Source organism: Eptesicus fuscus, chromosome 15 (assembly GCF_027574615.1).
Source record: "Eptesicus fuscus isolate TK198812 chromosome 15, DD_ASM_mEF_20220401, whole genome shotgun sequence".
In the NCBI taxonomy this organism is placed as follows: Eukaryota; Metazoa; Chordata; class Mammalia; order Chiroptera; family Vespertilionidae; genus Eptesicus; species Eptesicus fuscus.
Window position 1 is genome coordinate 4,283,902 of NC_072487.1, and position 19,745 is coordinate 4,303,646.

General features: G+C 41.6%; 1 long non-coding RNA gene across 1 annotated transcript; it reads left to right on the top strand.

Annotated features, from left to right (window-relative positions):
- The first annotated feature begins 15,272 nt into the window (after positions 1-15,272).
- Positions 15,273-19,164, top strand: LOC129151660 (uncharacterized). The gene is made up of 2 exons (XR_008558318.1): positions 15,273-15,502; positions 18,867-19,164. It is a non-coding gene; the product is annotated as an uncharacterized LOC129151660 (long non-coding RNA).
- The last annotated feature ends 581 nt before the right edge of the window (positions 19,165-19,745 follow it).

Consider the following 19,745-nt stretch of genomic DNA (forward strand, 5'->3'; position numbering starts at 1 on the left):
AATAATGAGAGAGAACCATTTATCAACTGCCTTCTTCTTGCCCCCCACCCAGAATCGAGCCTGCATCCTGAACATGTGCCCTGACAGGGAATTGAAACATGACCTTCTGGTTCATAGGTCAACACTCAACTACTGAGCCATGCCAGCCCAGCTTTTCTTAGTCCCTGCATGTGAGCAGTAGCATGCACGGAGGAGATCTGATTTAAGAAACAATCCCATCATAGGTGTATACGGAAAGGAGGAACTGGTGGTTCCATACGGGGATTAAACCAGAATCTTTGGTCTTATAGGCAACATGCTCTTTAACCAAAGCAATAAAACAATTCTGTAGGAAATTTTATCACAAGTCCTATCACAGATAGAACGATATAAGGTGATACCTGTGTCTCAGACGTCAACTCTGAATGTCTGGTCTTTTTATCAAAAGTAGGAAACAGAGCCAAGAGTCAGCCCCATATCAATAATAAGTGTGTGGACAGGAAACCTTGGGGGCATACGCGATGGTGGTGTGACTGTCAGAAAACCCGCATCACCTCTGTGCCATTGCTTCCTTCCTGTGAGAGCCTGGCTCCCAGTTATTGGAGAAGAGGGAAGTTGATGAGCACAGGGGAGTTCACAGGGCCTCTAAGGCACGTTCAGAGCTATTCTACGACAGGTTCCTTTCCTCAAACCACGGAGTCACTTCCAGGGCTTTTTTGGTTCTGTATTTGCTATATCATCAGTGATAGCCAGTCTGCAGCAACAAAGTAAAGAATCTCACTCTGTTTCCCTCTCATCGTTCCACAGGTAGTTTCCTGCCTTTCAGTGAGGGTACTTAACAGCAAACACTACAGAAACGTCCTGCAGATCATCTGCCTGCATTGCCTTCAGTCTGAACCCTGACTCTTCAATCACAGCGGACTCATTTGGAATCACACAAATTAAAAGGTCATGACATTAATCACAGTGTTACCTAATCCCTGAGCCTTTTCCTCCTTTTTAGAAGGGGTGGCTTGTCATGGGGTGGGTGGGGAGAGCAACAAGAACTCTTCATGGTTTCTGCGTCTTGTTCAATTTCAGATGTGTTTTTCCGATTTGATTAGTAAATATTTGATACCAGGCTACAGCACAAATGCTAATTTAGCCAGAGAAAAGTTTCAGACTTGGTCTTGCAACATTTCATATCTTTTAATGACCTTTAAATAAAACATAGCTGTTCTTAGCACTGCTTGGATGCTGGCTACAGAAGGTCCAGTGACATAAGGTTATGAGTGATGGTTCATGGTTTCAGGTCGGGGTGCAGCACAGAGCAGTGTTGGTTTAGAGGATTATTAATTCTGTGGAACAGGTGAGCGGGCATTCACTTCACTGTGAGCCAAATCTTTATAGAAAGCCCTGTTATATTTTTCTTAATGTTAAACAATAAAATCTGGTAGGTTTTATGACCGTAAAAAATGGGATGCGGGGGGTGGGGAGTGAAAGAGATAGTTCAAGGATGTGCTGGCGATTATGTTTTTATGAATAAGACCCTGAGCAGATGGAAATGAAACCACATCATTTAATGACAGGGAGGAGAGGAGGTCTGAAGGGGGCAACCCACATGGAGAGTGCTAGGGAAGTCTGCACCATCATCTGCACACCTTTCAACCTGGAGCCCTGGGGGCTAAGACTCAGTGCCTTATAATACAACGAGGCTTTCTGTTGATTTGGAAAAGTATGATGGCTAAAGAAAGCTGTGATGATCTCTACACTTGAAGTGGTTGTTCTGTTACGGTAGACAGGGAACATGGGGGAGTCTTCCCCCATCGGCCAACATGTGTGGGGGGGAGATTCTTACTCTGTGCATTTCAAAAGCTAGAAAGATGAATGGACAGGGTCTGAGTGAGCCAACAGCTAGAAAATGAATGAGAGCGGGCCCCAGGGCACCAAAAGCTGGAAAGATAACTGGATAGAAAAAAGCCCTCCCATCCCTATCCCTATAAGACCCCCAGCCTTGAGCAGGAAGGGGGAATGGTCTTTGAGACAGAAGTCCACCCTTCTCACAGCACCTGGCACCTGAATAAACCTCTTTCCTTTATCACCAACATCTGTCTCAGGAGTTCGGCTTTCCTTGGGGCAGGCAGCTGAACCTGCATTTTGGTTTCAGTTCGATAGGCCTGTTTTTATAGTGTCTCATAGTAAAACCCAGAACCTAAATCTAGGCATAGTTGTTCTATGAATTGGTTCAAAGATGTGTTCATTTTTCCTACAATTGTACATATTTTAATGTAATGGATTGACTCTAATATAACATTAAGCTTTTGCATGGTAATTTATGAAACTAACTCCTTACTCTTTCCTTTTTTGGGGAGCACTAAATCAAGGAAATTGGAGAAAGAAATAGCCAACATGTTACAGCCCCAAACAATCACCTGTCAACACTGATGAAGATCTTGGAAAAGTAAATGTGAATCAGAAGAAACTTAAATTCCAGAGCTGGGATACAACGCCTTTGGAAACACATTCATTCATAACACTGGTTGGAAAACAGGTAAAATGTCTGCATTTTGTTGGGACTTTAATAGGTTTATTGGACCTAGAGTATATCTGGATTGCTTTTATATGTTTTTCCTTTGAATAATGTACTACGAACTAGATAGAAACTTGATGCAAAAGAAACCAAATAGAACATAGAAAATTGGAAGTTTAGACATTTTGAAAATGTGTACAAAAAATAAAATGACTAAAGTTGTAACATCGTGTTCTCCAATAATATAACAATAATGATGCCTCCACTAGAAGATGTGATAAATATAATGTAATATATAGTTAATGTAATCTAATGATTCCATCACTAGTTAATCACTTACTCAATCAGGATTTTCTTTTCTTGGGCATTATACTTTGATCTTGTCTGCCCAACCTCATATTATATTCAGTAATTGGATATAAAAAAAGCAATGGACTATAATTAAATTTTAAGAAAAGAGAGTACTAGTTCTTGAATATAAAAGTTGAAAATTACTGTATATATATGATCCTTAGGAAGCACTCTCCAAGTGTTTTGCCTTGAGACTATCTTTTAAAAAAAAACCATGCAAAATATAATACCATAAAAAATCTAATAAGTGATAAATAAAATAGTTTTTAAAAATGAACAGCTTTGCTTTTCTAATATGTTTTAAACAAAATTGTATGTATATCAGTAAGTTAGGTAAAAACAATTATACCCATGGGTAAAAGATTGGAAAAACATATTAAAAATTATAGTAGTAGCTATGTTGAGGTGGTTTATTATTAGTGAGTATTTCTATATTTTCCATATTGGGTAATACAATTATTTGAAAGTGGCAATTTAGGTTTAAATCCCATTAGGGTAGGACTTTTTCTACATCACTGCCTGATACATATCAAGTACCCAATAAATATGTGTTGAATGAAACATGAAGACATCTATTACATTATAATATATTCATTAGATTCATTAAAGCATATTATCCCAATCTTGACATTTCCAGTCCCGGCTTTGAAGGCTGTTACCAGGCAGCGAGGCGTGTCCTCCGTGCAGTTCTCAGTGGAGGGAGGCCAGCGCTTGGCCTGCAGAGGCTCACCTCTGAGCTCACCGCTGCCTTAGGCAGTGCAGTGAGGCCTCGAGCAGGTTACTCTCCGTGACTTAATCTCCTCATCCGAACAATAGGTATAACGATGTCTCCTTCCTAGGACTGTGTGAGGATCAAATGTTTCACACATGAAATCTCTTAGTGTAATGCATGCCACACTGTAAGTGATAAGTAAGTGTTGACCATTACTGGTACTGTTAGTGTGTTGTTGATGTTGTTGTTGTTATTATTTTTATTATTAGGGAAGTTTATATCTCTAGTTGTCTGGCCAGTATGTTGTTTTCAGCCTCTAATGCCCACAGTGGTTTCTGCCTCAGGCAACAAAAACCATTTAAGCCTGATTGAGAGAGATTAAAATCTTGCACTAGGCTCTCAAGAGAATCAGTAATCTCCAGATGACTCTTGAAATATGGATATCTGCCTTGGAACTCAAATTAGGAGAATTTAAGAATCTGAAAGTTGTCTCTCAGGGTTCAAACACGAGAGGGCTAAAACCCCTTCAGAATGGGTTTCTGCCTGCCTTGCCGCAGCCTGGGGCAGCGGTTCTGAGCTCAATGAAGCCTGGGGTGACGTGTGGAGGGATAAGGGGGTGGGGGGCAGGAGCAGAAGCCTGAAAAGGGGTAGAAATGAGCTGAAAGTGAGAGGGTGGGGGGCACTCCCTCAGAGAAGACTTTTCTTCTCTCCACTCTGGTCCTCCTCCTCCCTCTGTCCCTCACTGTCATCACAGGCCTTCGGGAAGCAGAGCTCCGGGGGAACCAAACGACAGGGCAGGGCGCTGGCTGGCTGTCTTCTGCTGTGATGGCCCCACAGCATCTAAGGCCCTCGGTCACTTTACATTTGTGGCAGGAAGGTACATTAAGTATGCCAGTATTGTGCAGTCACAATTTCAGCTCCCAAATTGGCAACTTATTTTTTTAAATTTATCAAATAAATGATTTTCTTAATGTACCTTTAAGAAGAGAGAATTTAGTTGAAATCTGTAATTCTGACTTTTAGAAATTTAGATGAAATTTTATTGCCTGCGTGTGTTTTCAGTGGAAATTAATTTCACTAATGACTACGGTCTCAGTGCAGGAGTTTCAGAAATGGTGTTCAAAGCAAACAAGAAAACCTTTCCCTGGAGAAAATGAACTTCATCATCTGATGGACCAGAACACTGTTCAGAAGGACAAAACTCCACTTGAGATAAGTCACGAGTTCCCCTGGTTACTACTGCATTTTATAAATCATTGAGATTTTATTTAGCATATAATTTTATCAATTTGTTATCAAATGTTATAATTTATACACTTATATTTTGTTTACTTTATTAATATCTGCCTTTCTCATTTGACTAAGCTTAGTAGCACCCAAATTTAATTTTTCACTTACTGGTAACAGAATGCTACACTACAGATGATCAATAAATGTTGATGAAAAAAATGAATGAATGAAATTTTTTCCGTATCCCAGTAGGAAAAAAGGGGGGCAGGATTTTTATCAAAATACTAGAGAATGAAAGAAATAAAAAATATGAGAAAAATTCTCAGCTTGAAATTTTTCAAAATAAATATCTATATAATAAAAGCCTAAGCAACTGTTATGGCAGAATGACCAGAATGACTGGTTGCTACGATGCACATTGACCACCAGGGGCTCACGGCTGGCGAGCGCAGCAGCAGTGGCGGGAGAGGCTCTAAGGAGCAGCGAGCTGAGTAGTAAGGAGCAGTGAGCAGGCAGGCAGTAAGGAGCGAGGGGTCGTGGACTGTGAGGGGGCACAGGCCAGGCTGAGGGACCCCCCCTCCAGTGCACAAATGTTGTGCACTGGACCTCTAGTAATAAATAATGAGTGTGGGGTGAAATAAACACTTTCAAACATTTCTGGAGAGAGTATAAATGATAGACTTTCTGGGAAGCAGCTTGCTTGTTTTTTTATCAAGAACTTTAAATATTTCATTCTCAGTACCCACCATTTTAATTTGTAGCAATTTAGTCCAAAACATAATTAAAGACATGCTGAAAAATGTGGAAAGATTTATTTACATTAATATTAAGTTGAAACAAAAGGAAATGATTAGATAGAGTATGTACTATTATATATCTTGTAAAATTAATGTTTTTGAATGATTTAGATAAAATAGTTCAACATTAGAAATTAATGCTTCTTAATTTTTTAAAGATATGAATAGTTTAAAAAACAATATGAAATAGTATACATGATATTATAATTTCAACTTTATAAAATTAATTAGAAACTGAGAGTACAGAGTTGAGTCAAATGGACCAGGTTTGAATAGTGACTATGCCATTTAGTTGTGAGTTAAAGACATGACATTGGCCCTGCACGGTTTGGCTCAGTGGATAGAGTGTCGACTGAAGGGTCCTGGGTTTGATTCCAGTCAAGGGCACATGCCCAGGTTGTGGGTTCAATCCCCAGTGGGGGGCATGCAGGAGGCAGCAGATCAGTGATTCTCTTTCATCATTGATGTTTCTCTCTCTTTCTCTCTTCCCTCTCCCTTCCTTTCTGAAATATATATATATATATATATATATATATATATATATATATATATATATATATTGTTGGCCCAGTGCATGAAATTCATGTGGGGGGCGAGGGGGGGGGAGGAGGGGGTTGTCCCTCAGCCCGGCCTGCACACTCTCCAATTTGGGGACCCTTCGGGGGATGTCCAAGCCTAAACGGGCAGTCAGACATCCCTCTTGCAATCCAGCACCACTGGTTCCTAACCGCTCACCTGCCTGCCTGATTGCCCCTAACCACTCTGCCTGCCAGCCTGCTCACCCCCCTCTGCCCCCCCCCGCTGGCCTAATCACTCCCAACTGCCCTCCCCTCCTGGCCTGATTGCCCCTAACCACCTCTGCCTTGGCCCCGCCACCGTGGCTTTATCTGGAAGGAAGTCTGGAAGGCCTCCCAGAAGGTCTCCAGTCTAATTAGCATATTACCCTTTTATTAGTATAGATTATTAGTATAGAATAGAGGCCTGGTGCACGGGTGGGGGCTGGCTGGTCTGCCCTGAAGAGGGTCCCGGATCAGGGTGGGGGTCCCCTTGGGGGCGGGGCTGGCCTGGGCAAGGGGCCTGGGGCGATTTGCAGGCTGGGCATGCCCCCATCGGAGTGGGGGGGTCCCTTGTGGGGGGCATGGCCAGCCTGGGTAAGGGGCTGAGGGCCGTTTGCAGGTTGGCCACACCCCCTTGAGGGTGAGGGTCCCTGCTGGGGGGCATGGCCGACCTGAGCAAGGGGCTGAGGGCCGTTTGGGGGCACTTTGCAGGCCAGCCAAGCCCCCGGCTTTATCCGGAAGGACATTCGGAAGGTCTCTGGAAGGTCTCCTGGTCTAATTAGCATATTACTCTTTTATTAGTATAGATTTTAAAAAGACATGACATTCTACAAATTATTTAATTTACTTAAGTTTCCATTTTTCTTCTGTAAAATTGACATAATATTAGTAGCACCTGCTTATGAAGTTGTTATGAGGATTAAATGAGAGAATGAGTTATTACTAAGATAAAAATATTGAGGGAAATCAAGAAAACATTAACAATTATGTTTCTCTTTGTGTTGGCACACAGATGACTTTCTCTTTTAAAATTCCCATATTTTCTAAATCTCCTATAATGAAACTATTCTTTTGTGATCCAAAATAGATATTGATAATAAAAAATGTCTCCTTAAAAGACTAAGTTTTTTAATGTGGGTGAGCACATTCATATTTATAGCTTATAATTTATTTTTTAAGTATACCAAGTATTATTAAAGAAAACACATTTATCAAGTTTTGTTTGTCAAGGAAATAAACGTCAGTTCATTAAGCACATTACATTCTCACTTCTGAGAGTTTAGCTCTCTCACAATATCACTAATTTAGAACAAAGATGAAAATCAAGAAAAACCCTGACAACAACATAAGCCCTGAACCAGCAAAATAAATGGCAGAGGATCTGCACTAAACCTCGTACATTTTCTTATTTAAAGGGCCCTCAGCCTTCTCTCGGTGCCTTTGTCTGTCTGTCGTTGTCTGTGTAAACTCTCCCCTGTCATTCTGCCAGCAGGGGCCTGAGGGCCACCCTCCACGTGCTCCCTTTTTCTGGTCTTCGCATTCCACAGTCAGGTTTCCCAGGCTGTCCCCAGATGATGTGGGAGGTCAGAGGGAAATTCAACCACCTGTGTCTCTTACTTGGCTCACTGAATGTTTCTGAACTGGTCTCCTCCTCTCTAGTCTTCATCTCTTCCACATCACCCCTTTGTCCCCCGTCCCACCCGCTCCATACCCCTTAGCTAAAATGCATCAAGACTTGGCATTGCTCCGGAGACCAAACTGCAGGCAGGGACTGCCTCCCAGACCTTCCTGGTGTGGTCCCGCCTGCTTCTCCAGCTTCATCTCTGCTCGCCGTCACACACGCTCAGCTGAAATCACAGCACACACTCCTTCCCGTTGCCTACAATTCTCACATTTGCTTGCTCACTGGCCTTTCCCAAGACGGACCTCTGCCTTGAACACACTCATCTCCTCTGCCTTTTCACCTGTGAGCTTTTAAGCTGCTCATCCTTTGGGGCTCAGCTTAGACATCTTCTTTGAGAGGCTTTGCTGATCACCCAAGGCAGGAGCCACTGACTGCCATCCGCTGCTTCACACCCGCTGTCCCTCGGATCACAGCCCTGACTGCACATTAGTCTCTCAGAGGCTGTCTGCTCTCCCCTTAATTATACTCCCAAACCAGCTGAGCTACTTCATTTCCAAGCACATGTGAGGAGCACCTATTATAGGTGAGAGTAAAAGCCGTTATCGACAGATGCACAGACTAAAGCGGAAATGAACAAACTAGAGAGGAGACAACATAAGGAACTGAAAAGTCTTGGTATCTTTTTTTTAAAATTTCTTTATTGATTACGGTGTTACATATGTGTCATTATTCCCCCATTAACCCCCCAACCCCCGCCCCTCATGCCCTCACCCCCCTGTTGTCTGTGTCCATTGGTTAGGCCTATATGCATGCATACAAGTCCTTTGGTTGATCTCTCCCCCTTACCCCCACCGTCCCCTGCCTTCCCTCTGAGGTTTAATGGTCTGATCAAGGTTTCTCTCTCTCTCTCTGGATCTATTTTTGTTCATCAGTTTATGTTGTTCATTATATTCCATAAATGAGTGAGATCATGTGATATTTATCTTTCTCTGCCTGGCTTATTTCACTTAGCATAATGCTCTCCAGTTCCATCCATGCTGTTGCAAATGGTAAGAATTACTTCTTTTTTACCGCAATGTAGTATTCCATTGTGTAGATGTACTACAGTTTTCTAATCCACTCATCTGCTGATGGGCATTTAGGCTGTTTCCAAATCTTAGCTATGGTGAATTGTCCTGCTATGAACATAGGGATGCATATATCCTTTCTGATTGGTGTTTCTAGTTTCTTAGGATATATTCCTAGAAGTGAGATCACTGGGTCAAATGGGAGTTCCATTTTCAGTTTTTTGAGGAAACTCCATACTGTTCTCCACAGTGGCTGTACCAGTCTGCATTCCCACCAGCAGTGCACGAGGGTTCCTTTTTCTCCGCATCCTCACCAGCACTTGTCATTTGTTGATTTATTGATGATAGCCATTCTGACAGGTGTGAGATGGTACCAGATTGTCATTTTGATTTGCATCTCTCGGATGATTAGTGATTTTGAGCATGTTTTCATATGTCTCTTGGCCTTCCTTCTGTCTTCTTTTGAAAAGTATCTATTTAGATCTGTTGCCCCTTTTTTTTGATTGAGTTGTTTATCTTCCTTTTGTTAAGTTGTATGAGTTCCCTGTAAATGTTGGAGATTAAACCCTTATTGGTGATAACATTGGCAAATATGTTCTCCTATGCAGTGGGCTTTCTTGTTGTTTTGTTGATGGTTTCTTTTGTTGTGCAAAAGCTTTTTATTTTGATGTAGTCCCATTTGTTTATTTTCTCTTTAGTTTCTATTGCCCTAGGAGCAGTATCAGTGAAGAAATTGCTTCAGCATATGTCTGAGATTTTGCTGCCTGTGGATTCCTCTAGTATTTTTATGGTTTCCCGTCTTATTCTTAAGTCCTTGATCCATTTTGAGTTTATTTTTGTGTATGGTGTAAATTGGTGGTCTAGTTTCATTTTTTTTGCATGTATCTGTTCAATTTTCCCAAGACCATTTATTGAAGAGACTGTCTTGACTCCATTGTATGTTCATGCCTCCTTTTTTGAATATTAATTGAGCATAGAGGCTTGGGTCGATTTCTGGGTTCTTTATTCTATTCCATTGGTCTATATGTCTGTTCTTGTGCCAGTACCAGGCTGTTTTGAGAACCGTGGCTTTGTAATACAGCTTGAAATCTGGTATTGAGATCCCACCTACTTTGTTCTTCTTTCTCAGGATTGCTGCAGAAATCTTGGTATCTTTTAGATAGCAGCAAGTCCTAAGAGTCTTACTCTTACTAGAGTGCAAGACAATGTGCAAAAACAGTAACTCAGGGAGGGGCATGTCAAGTCAAAAAGAATGAAACTATATTGGTTGAAATAACATTTGATCGATATTACATTTGATAATTGCTCTAGTGAATTATAATTACTTCAGTGTCACCTGGTAATCTCACAGTGGTCATTTCTGCTCTAAGTGTGCCTCACCTGTTTCCTTCCTCGTTGCAGGATGATAAATGATAGTAAATGCAGTTGTGTATACATGCAATTGATAAAATATTTTTAAAATATGCAGTATATAGAATTAAACAGTTTGAAGAATTCTTCAGATAGGATTGATTGAACTTGTAAATTACTTTACTGTCTTTGCCGACTTTTGCGCAGCTTTTGTGTGTAATAAAGCCGACGTTGTTACATTGATAGATGCAAATCTCCTGCTTTGATGTGGACCAATGCTCAAGGTTTAAGGAAGCAGTTAAAGGAAAAGGGAAGATAAGAGCTTACCCGTTCCATTTGAGGTAATCATTACAAATAGCTTAAACACCAACTTCATTCTTTTTTAATCACATGAAGTATTGATGTGAAATACCGAAACAAGCTTTGGAACAAATACAAGCGCTCACAAGTAGAATGGTAACTGGTGGTCGTTTCCAAAGAGAACAAACCCTTGGCTGGGAAGCAGAAAGGGACGCTTGCATGTGTTTGCTGGGCACCTCACTCCCAGCTGGAGCAAACCCTTCTGAGTGCACCCGTTTGCCCATTGTATCTGCCACGCGTCACAATGACACGGCAGTGATGTGAATCAGGACATTTAAAATGTCCTTGTCTTGGTGCGAAATTTTAAAAATTTAATAAGTGATCACTTGGAGGGCATTACTTTTGAATGATTAAAGTGGAAATCCCTAATATTTACATTTCATTGAACAGTTAATTGAGTATTTTACCCCATTTTAAAAATGTCATTCTTTTTTTAACAGGTTAATAGAAGAAATTTTGGATTACAAAGCAATCATTGATGGAGTCGGGAATGTTAGTCACTTTGGTAAGCAAGCTATTTGTAGAAATGTCCTTCCAGATTTGGACGCATATGAATTGTTACAATATTGCAAAATCAGTTGTTCCAAAAGAAGAAAGGAGCGACCTCTCACTGTTCACACTTGATGATTGATACATTGCACACAAAAGAACCACTTATCCATCATTTTTGTCTATAATTCCACATATTAGCAATACATGTCCCAGCTCCTACTAGGCAAGATATAAAGGCCTGTTCTACAGAGGTTCCTCCTGAAAGGCAGAAGTCGGAGATATTAAGAACATTTTTTGCTGAATACACCCAGATATTTTCATCTCTTCTGGATGGAATTAAAGTGGTCAAGAGCCCTATTACAGTGAATGTTGCCTTCGACAGACGACCTCGAGGTGCTCCCGGGGTCCAGTCACCCATTCTTCCCCTCCGGGCCCTCTTCCCTCTGGTGTGATGGAGCCAGGGCTTCACCCCTGCCAGCTTCTGAGCAGGTGGAGTGGTGAGATGCACGTCTCAGGGTCCTGTCCATTTTTCCTCCAGATGGCCTGTCGTCCTGGCTCTGCTCCTGTCTGTCTAACTGCCTATCACACGCCCCTCACTGGGGGCGCTGCTCCCTCAGAGCCACTGGTGCCACGTAACGCCCTCCCCGAGGACGTGGATTCCCTGGGGGCACTGTTCTGTCTGGACCCTGGCTCCTCCCTAGGAAGCAGCGCTAACCATCTCTGTCACTGGCTGGGACACAGCCTAGTCTGCCCTCCATTCCCCACCTGTCTTCTGTCTCCCTGGCCTGCTTCTTGTGCACCAACTTCCTCCCTCCTCTTTCACCCAAAAATAGAGTCCTCCGTGCCCAGCAGCTCACCACTAGGTACCTAAGGTTTCAATGTGCTCAGCAAGGACACCTAAGGCTGCACAGGTGGCGAGCGGTAGGGCCAGATGTAGAGCCTAGTCTGTCCACCAGGTTTGTTCCCCTATACTGGAGATTCCCATTAGTTACATGTTTCAGAACACACACGGAACATGTCTTACTTTTATTTGAAAGGTTGTTAAATATGATCTGTTTGAACTGAATTTGTTAAGTTCTCCTAAAGTTAATCATTTTTCCATTTTGGGAGTTCTTGGATTCCATGTATTTTAAAGTCTAGAAAAAAAACCCAAAAACACCCAATGCCCAACAGACGGAAGGCTTCCCCATGTGGGCCCCAGACAGTGCTGCTGGGAACCCGGAGGGTTGAAGACATGTTGTCCTTCGACGGTGACTCTGGAACTGCAGCCCAACTGCCAAATCCTGCCCCATATTCTCCAAAGAATGTGAATCACCCAAAACAGCACTTCTCAACCCTCAGCCAGATTATAAATCTGTCTCATTATCATGTGGGCTGGTTGCGCATTTCCTGTTTCTCTCCAGGAGACAAACCCATTTCTCTTTCCTTCCCTCACCCCTGCTTTCCTTCTCTTCCTCTTCCATCCCTACTCTGTGCGGGCATTGTCCGGCCCATGGTGTGGTGAGAGGGAGGGGATGTGGCAGCCATGCAAAGGTGGTGCATTAATATTCCCCAAGCAGAGCCCGTAAAATAGGGAACTGTGGTTGAACTTCCTCAAATTGGGAGGAAGAGCCACACCTCAGAGAGCATCATCGGTGACTCTGAAATGGGAATTCTCATCAGCATGACTTGTGGTGCTTTCTTCCTCACAAATGCAGCCAGGAATGTCTCTATTGAAAAGTCCTCACAGGCGGTGTAATGTAGCTCCATCTTAAGTCTCGTTGTCCTGAGTAATAAGAGCTGGTTTTAAGTATTTAGTTTTAAGTGTCCTTCACTAGTGGTTGGCCCTGGTGTGGCCTTTATCTCTCTACCTCTCAACCTCCTGGTCTTTCCTCCTCCTACTCCCATCCTCCTATGGGAGGGGGATCTGATTGGTTGATTAACCACCAATATACATATATGTTCAAATGAATAGCGATTGAATAAATGAATGATTGTTCACAAATAGAGCAACTTTTTGGCTCAGGCGTGATTCTCTCTTGTATTAGCAATAATGATCTGATTCAGATGAAAACCACATATTTTTGCAAACCCAAAAGAACTGCAGCTTAATCCAATTTACTCTTGTGACAGCGGTGTAATTGTGAAGCATTACTGCAATTGAAAAATCTTGTGATATGCAAGACAGAAACTTCGGACATGCCTGTAAATAAAAAACCAAGAAAAGGTACGAAATAGTTAACACCTTCATAAGAGAGACTAGATGAGTGCTGCTGAGGCTCAGGGACAGGAAGAAGAGATTCCATATTGGGGTGAGGGAAGGAGAAATAAAAAACTATCTTCTGATTCTTTCTTTTCTTATTTCCCCTTTAATTTTTCCCCAATTTTAAGGAAACTCTCTATGATATCATCCCTATTCAGATCTCCCTTCTGCTTCTTTCTTTTTCCTTTTCCCCCTGGCCTCTAGCTCCCCTGGCGCCATTTCCTCTCCACCTCATTTAGCATCGGGTCAATTCTGGCTCCTTCCTCAGTTATCATTTCCACATTTCCACAGAACATTTGTAGACAAATTTTGTCTTCAAAGAAAAAGGAAACATTATAACAACTGATTAAGAAGAAGATTATTTCATCACACATTTTTTTTCAGCTATGAGAAACATAAATCTGAAAGTAGAAAATATTTGCATATTAAATATTTTCCTCAGTTTCAGAGAATTTGGATCTGTGTCAAAATTTTGATATGCTCATCTTGACTTTGGAGGAAAGAAAGACATACTTCTAGAAGTTACTAATTAATCCATGAAACCAAATAGCAGTAGAATATTTTAATGGACTAAAACTAGATTTAGGTTGTATATAGGCAACACTATCAATTTCACCACATAGATTTTTATTTCTAACATTCAGTGTTAAATTCAGCCTGGAAGCAGTTATAGATAAATTTATTAACAACACCTTTTCTTCCTTCAAAATTTTCTGTATTGCAGAACAATTAATATTCAATAATTTAACATTTTTATTTTTTTCCATTTTTTTAAATTAAGGTATTATATGTGTACATATCTTTTTTTAAAATATATTTTATTGATTTTTTTACAGAGAGAAAGGGAGAGGGAGAGAGAGTTAGAAACAATGATGAGAGAGAAACATTAATCAGCTGCCTCCTGCACACCCCCTACTGGGGATGTGCCCGCAACCAAGGTGCATGCCCTTGACTGGAATCAAACCTGGGACCCTTGAGTCCGCAGGCCAACGCTCTATCCACTGAGCCAAACTGGTCAGGGCGATATGTGTACATATCTTACCGCTGCCCCCCCACACACACACTCCACTCCCATACATGCCCTCACCCCCAGTGTTTTGCGTCCATTGGTTATGCTTATATGCATGCATACAAGTCCTTCGGTTGATCTCTTATCTCCCCCACCTCTCCCTAAACTTCCTGCTATAATTTGACAGTCTGTTTGATGTTTTACTGCCTCTATATCTATCTTTTTGTTCATCAGTTTATAATGTTCTTTATTATCCACAAATGAGTGAGATCATGTGGTATTTTTCTTTCATTGACTGGCTTATTTCAATTAGCATAATGTTCTCCAGTTCCATCCAGGTTGCTGCAAATAATAATTTAACTCTTAAATGGAAATTTTCTTTTTAACCTTTCTAGACGTGTTCATTCTTCCTAGAATTTAGAGCTGTGGTAGACTATTAACATCATCTATGTTAGGGTTTTTGGCCTGTGTCATGGGCTGTGAAAGAAGTCACAACTGAGAGAAGAGATAGATGCAGAGAGAGGGAGTTTATCTTTACTTTCCCGAAGGGAAAGGGCTGGTGCATTGCTAACCAGTGCAAGGACAAGCAGCAAACAGCTGCTCCCCCTCTTAAAGCCTGGGCGGCTGTGGCAGGTGACCAGGAAGGGAGGGGATTTCAGGGCTGAAATTCAGAAGACATCAGGGGGTTGTCTTTGAAAAGTTTGTCTTTTTTAGGCGACAGTCCAGGTAGATGTCCTAAGGAGGTGTCTTACCAGTATTTTTCCAAAGCCTGAAAAACATGCATAGAGTCACAGTTATGAAGAGTTCAAAAGAGTCTTGTTTAAAGAGAAGGGGGGAAGGGAACTTTCTATTAACTGTCCCTGAGCTGTAAAAATAGCAGGGGGTGGAGGATGCAAGAATGTAGCCTTGAGAGTAACTTGTCTTGGGGTTTGAAGAGAGGGGCTGTTTGAATCAGAGGTGCTAACTATCTTGGGGTTTAATTACAGGTGCTTCTCGTAATTGTGGAAGGCCACAGCAAAGAAAAAGAAAGGCCTTTCTCTCCTAATAATCTCTTTCCGTCGTTTCATTTCATAATGAGTAAAGTGGGGTTCAAAGGACTGAAATCTTGCAAAGGCTTCAACCAACTTGGGGCTTTCAACCCTGGCTGCATGTTGGAATCAGCTGGGGCACTTTTCAAAAATGCAGATGCTCCAGTCCCCCCACTAGAGATTTGAATTTAAATGGTGAGTGTGGGGCCTGTGACATTGGTATATATTTCTAAGCTCCCCTGATGATGCGAATAAGGGGTGAGTTAGATGCTCTACATTGTGCCACCTCACTTACACTACATTAAGTAGACTTCAGGGACTATTTCTTAATGACCTAGATCACTCACTGGAGCAGAGGACATGAGCAGGGCTGGGTAGTTAGGAGGGTAGGGGATGGAGATATACACAGATCTTGCTGGGAAGCAGATTGCTGCCCACAGGAGTGAGGGCTGGCACACAAACAGTTAAATGACCAAGGCAGTGCTACTGGGAAGATGAAAAACAAAAATGGCACTATTCAAGGAGACAGGGAAGTCAGATTGTTTCAGGATCCTCAGGTCAGATGAAGCACTTAGGAAACCTCCACCAGTGTTTTATATATATACTAGTGGCCCGGTGCATGAAATTCATCACAGGGTGTGGGTTCCCTCAGTCCAGCCTGCACCCTCTCCAATCGGGGACCCCTTGGGAGATGTCCAGCTGCCAGTTTAGGCCTGATCCCTGGGGCCTAAACCGGCAGTTGGACATCCCTCTCGCAATCTGGGACCGCTGGCTTCTAACTGCTCACCTGCTTGCCTGCCTGATCACCCCCAACGGCCCTCCCCTGCTGACCTGATCGCCCCCAACTGCCCTCCTCTGCTGGCCTGATCCCCCTAACTGCTCTCCCCTGATAGCCTGATTGCCCTTAACTGCTTCTGCCTCAGCCCTACCACCATGGCTTTGTCTGAAAGGACATCCGGAAGGTCTCTGGAAGGTCTCCCGGTCTAATTAGCATATTACTCTTTTATTAGAGTAATATGCTAATTAATACATATATATATTATGTATATATATATATATATATATATATATATTATATATGTACTAGAGGCCCAGTGCACAAAACTCATGCACAGGTATGTTCCCTAGGCGTGGCAGGTGTGGCAGGTGATCAGGGCTGATCAGAGCATTCCAGCTGCTGGCCAGCGCCTTCCTTTTTCCATGCCACCCCCTGGTGGTTAGTGCACATCATAGCAAGCGATCGAACACCCGCTCCCAATCAAACTCCCAAGGGGATACTTTGCATATTAGCCTTTTATATATATAAATAATCCAGAATATATTTTTCACTACTTGTCTTGCCTTTTTATTCTCTAAACTAGAGGCCCAATGCATGAAATTCGTGCAAGAGTAGACCTTCCTTCCCCTGGCTGCCGGCACTGGCTTCCCTCTGGCAACTGGGAGTTGGGCTTCCCTTCAGCTGCTGGCAGGCACCCGGACTCCCTCACAGTCCTGGCTTTATCCAAAAGGTCATCCAGAAGGTCATCTAGTCTAATTAGCATATTATGCTTTTATTATTATAGATAGTGACTATTGATAAATAGATCTTGATAGTCACATATTAAAATTTATCATTTATCCTTTATTAGAGGCCCAGTGCACGAATTTGTGCACTGGTGAGGTCCCTCGGTCTGGCAGGCCAGCGGGAGGGACAGTGGGAGGTTGGCTGTGGGAGCACACTGATCACCAGGAAGCAGCTCCTGCATTGAGCTTCTGCTCCCTGGTGGTCACTGTGCATCATAGTAACTGGCTGGTAGTCCAGTCGTCCAGTTGTCCAGTCATAATGGTCACTTAGGCATATATATATATAGATGAGCAATACTATTTGTGTGCCATTGTAGAAATCTTAACCAACCATAAGGTTATAATGATAATTTTCTGTTTTCCTCTAAAAGTTTTTTTAATTCTGTTCACACTTAGATCTATAATCTATTTAGAAGTTGTTCGTGCAATTTATTGAGAGCTGATTTGGTGTGAAGAAGGGAATCAAGATGCACTTTTTTCCCATAAAGACATTCAATCAAGGCAGCACTGTTTATTGAAAATGTTCATTCCACCCACAGAGTAATTTTTTTATGTCATAAATCAAGTGACCATGTATGTGGGTCTGGACTCTGTTCTCTTCAATGTTCCATTTGTTTACTTTTCCATAAAGACCTCACTACCATGCCCTGGCCAGTGCTGCTCAGTGTGTGAGCATCACCCCAGGCACTGAGCTGTCTCCAGTTCAATCCCTGGCTGCCTGGATGTGAGCTCGCAGTAGGGGGCGTGCAGTAGGCAGCCAATAGATGTTTCTCTCTCTAAAAATCAATCTATAATAATAAAAACATAATATGCTAATTAGACCAGATAGCCGAATGACATTCCAGACTATCCTTTCAGATGAAGCCACCAAGGTGGGGACTGAGGCAGAGGTGGTTAGGGGCGATCAGGCAGGCAGGCAAGCAGTTAGGGGAAGTCAGGCAGGCAGGCAGGCAAGCTGTTAGGAGCCAGCGGTCCCAGATTGCAAGAGGGATGTCCAACTGCTGGTTTAGGCCTGATCCCGCAGTTGGACTGGCAGTCAGACATCCCCCGAGGGGTTCTGGATTGTAAGAGGGTGCAGGCCGGGCTGAGGGACCCCCCATCCCATGCACTAATTTCTTGCACCAGGTCTCTAGTAAAGACATATAAAAATATCTCACTATTATGATTTCTATAGCTTTATATAATAGGTCTTCCTATCTAGTACTGAAAGTTTACCAGCTTTGTTATTGTTCAAGAGTATCTTAACTTTTCTTTGTGGCATTTTTTCAATTACATTTTACATTAAATATTGTATTAGTTTCAGCTGTGTACCATGGTGGTTACACATTTATATAACTTAGGAAGTGATCCCCTTGATAAGTCTAGTTCATACCCAACTGGCACCATACATATTTATTACAATATTACTGACTATATTCACTATTCTGTACTTTATATCCCCATGACTATCCTATAACTGCCAATGTATACTTCTAAATCCCTTCAATGAGTTGAAATTGCTTGGGCTAAGGATATTCAAAATGTCAATGAATTTTGTTTTGTGTTTCCTATTAAATTTTAAAATCAGCATGTCAGTTCACACACATGTACACATACATAGAGAGAGACACACTCACACATACACACACAAACACTCCTGGGACATCGATTAAGATTTATTGACTCCATAAATTAATTTGGAGAAAATCAACACCTTCATAATACTAAACCTTCCTACTCATGAACATGGTATTCCTCATTATTTGAAAGTTTTATCTAATTCTCTCAAAAAAGTTTTGTAATTTTAAATATAGTTGTTGTACACATTAATTGTTAGATTTACTTGTTTGATTTTTTGTTGCTATTATAAGTTATATTGCCTTAAAATTACTTTCTATTGTGTGATACTATTATATGTAAATAGAATAAATTTTTGAATACAGGTCCTGTGTTCAGTGACTTTACTGAAGATACTTATTAATTCTAATAATCTGTAATTTTTTTCTTTTTTTAACAGAACATGATTATATTTAATACACAACTTCGGTATACCAGAAAGTAAAGCACCACTGTAAAATAATAACAATAAACATGGTATTTCATTTGCAAGGCATGAGAAATGGTTAACATCTTTAGTCATAAACAAGCTCTTAGAAACCAGTAACAGAGACACTATAATGCAAAGAAACTGGAAAAAAGTAAAATAATACAAATGACGATTAAGCGTTAAGCATATTGATGATTGTGCTGAGCAGTGACGAAGAATAATTTCTCTGCAATATGACACGGAACGGAATAAAGACACTGACACCTATTGTTCTTCAGTGTTGAACAGTGTTGTACAGTTTGAAGTCTCATAAAACATTGATGAGTATCAACAGTTAGGGGGAAAGCTGGTTTTGGTTTTTTTTTTATTTATTTATTTATTTTTAATTTAATAAATCCTTATTGTTCAGATTATTACAATAGTTTCTCCTTTTTCCCCCCATAGCTCCCCTCCACCCGGTTCCCACCCCACCCTCTGCCCTTACCTCCCCCGCACGGTCCTCATCCATAGGTGTACAATTTTTGTCCAGTCTCTTCCTGCACCCCCCATACCCCTTTCCACCTAAGAATTATCAGTTCCACTCCCTTTCTATGCCCCTGATTCTATTATATTCACCAGTTTATTCTGTTCCTCAGATTTTTAATTCACTTGATTTTGGGGTTGACTTGTTGATAGATATGTATTAGTTGTTCATAATTTTTATCTTTACTTTTTTTCTCCTTCCTCTTCTTAAAGAATACCTTTCAGCATTTAATATAATACTGGTTTGGTGGTGATGAACTCCTTTAGCTTTTTCTTAACTGTGAAGCTCTTTATCTGACCTTCCATTCTGAATGATAGCTTTTCTGG